Raw genomic sequence first — 2,241 nt, forward strand, 5'->3', positions numbered from 1 at the left:
GCTTGAGCTTTTTCTGTGTAATGGAAAATGACCTTCAATTTAGAATCCTCCTTGACCTCCTACGTGTTGCCATTATAGGTACATGCTCACTCCCACTCCAGGCCAAAGCCTCTGAAATCAAGATGCCTGGGCTCAAGTCTCCCTGTATGGTGGGCTGGGTTGAATGTGGGACTCATTGGGTGGAATCTGGAATTTGACTTCACCCACAGTGTAAGTCAACCAGTTATCCTGTTACTCCATTGCCAGTGCTGACAGAAGAGACAAGCCTCCTGGGACAGGGGCTGAGGATACAGTTCAGTTGGAAGGATGCTTTCCTAGCATACGTAAAATTCGGGATTCAATGCCCACAGTACACAATCTATAATCCCAGCACTTAGGAAGTAGAAGCAGGAAGTTCAAGGTTATCTTAGGCTACATAACGGGTTTGAGCCCAGCCTGAGCTAGGTATCTCAAGAAATAAAAATAGGGCTGGAGAGATGGCTCAGTGGTCAAGAGCACTTGTTTCATTCACAGAGGCCTGGGTTGAATTCCCACATACTGGCTCACAACCATTCCTCCCTAACCCAGGTTCCAGCACTCAGGGAGGCAAAGGAAGGTGGATCTCTGTGAGTTCGAGGCCAGCCTGGTCTGCATGGCGAGTGCAGGACAGCCAAGGCTACACAGAGACACCCTGTCTCGAAAAACCAAAAAAAGAAAAAGGTACATACAGGAAGAGCAGTAGGAGTCCAGGGTCATCCTCAGACACATACCACCAAGTTCATAGGCAGCCTACACTATGTGGGATCCTGAATCTGAATCAAATAAGTAAGTATAATAATAATAACAATAACAATAACAATAATGTTGAATAAAAGAATACATGAATCACAGTGAAGGCAATGGCCTCTAAGGCAGCAGGACAGTCTGAGACAAAAGGTCTTGCAGAGCTGCTGACCTTGAACAAGGTGACAGCTGCTCAGTGACAAGTAGAGAAGACAGAAAGTGGGCTCAGACAGTCGTGTTCAAAGGGACAGGGAGACGGGCGCTGATGTCAGACCACCCCGGGAGAGAAGAGGAGATGATGCACTTAGATTGCGAGGCAACAATCCAGCAGCAGATTAATTCGCAGTTGAATTTAATGGCCACTTCTGGAAATTTCTCTGGCTGGATTTTACAGGGAGAGAGAGACAAGAGCTGGAGAAGGGATGGTGGCCTCTGCCAGTCTGTGATGTTTTGAGCAGGACAGGGGCAGCAATCCGAGAGCACCCCAAAGCTGAAATGATCAGCCTGGTGAATTAAATAGACAGTAGGTAAGCTGAGAGCCAGAGAGGTGGAGGACCCAGAGGTCACAGCAGGGCTCGGCCAAGCAAGACCTGCCCAAGCAAGGCCTGGGCTTCTCAAGAGGAGATGGGAGAGAGGGCGGAGAGCCAAGAGAGGCAGGGAGCCACCTACGAACTCCAAGAAGACCCAAGGGCTTTGCAGCAAAGCTCCCTCACTCAGCTCTCACCTGTGGGGACTAAACCTGGCTAGGCCTCACTGCCTCATCCATCTCTGAACCACTCTGAGAAAGGACTCCAGCCACACAGGCACCTTTCAGTTAGTTTTCCCATTTATGCCTTAAAATTGTTTTCTTTGAGACAAGGTCTCATTATACAGTCTAGGCTGGCCTGGAACTCATACTTCTTCCTGCCTCTGCCTCCTCAGTGCTGGAATAAAATGTAGGTGCCACCACGCCCCAACAAATTTTTATCAGTATATATTGATGATCTGTAATAAAATATTTCACTATGGTTTATTTGTGTGTTGGGAAGGGTTGCTTGTTTGTTTTCTGTTTTTGTTTTTGTTTTGAGACAGGGTCTGTCTGTGTAGCCCTGGCTGTCCTGGAACTTGCTCTGTAGTCCAGGCTGGCCTCAAACTTAGCGAGCCACCTGCCCCTCCCTCCTGAGCGCTGAGATGAAAGGCGTGAGCCACCACTGCCTGACCCACCCTCTGTTTTTCTTTATGTTTGAATTGTTGTTTTGTTTTTGATTATGCGCATATACAGGGGCAGCATAGGTGTGCATATGAGTGCACGCGCCCACAGAGGGTAGAGACGGTAGGATCCCAAGTGCCAGACATGGGACCTGGAACAAACTCAGGTCCTCTGCAAGAGTAGTGGGTACTCTTAAACTGAGCCATTTCTCCACCACTCCTTAACATATTTTTTCTTTTTCTTTCTTTCTTTCTTTCTTTCTTTCTTTCTTTCTTTCTTTCTTTCTTTCT

The sequence above is a fragment of the Psammomys obesus genome, unplaced genomic scaffold, assembly GCF_907164565.1.
Source record: "Psammomys obesus unplaced genomic scaffold, mPsaObe1.curated_primary_1811, whole genome shotgun sequence".
Taxonomy (NCBI): Eukaryota; Metazoa; Chordata; class Mammalia; order Rodentia; family Muridae; genus Psammomys; species Psammomys obesus.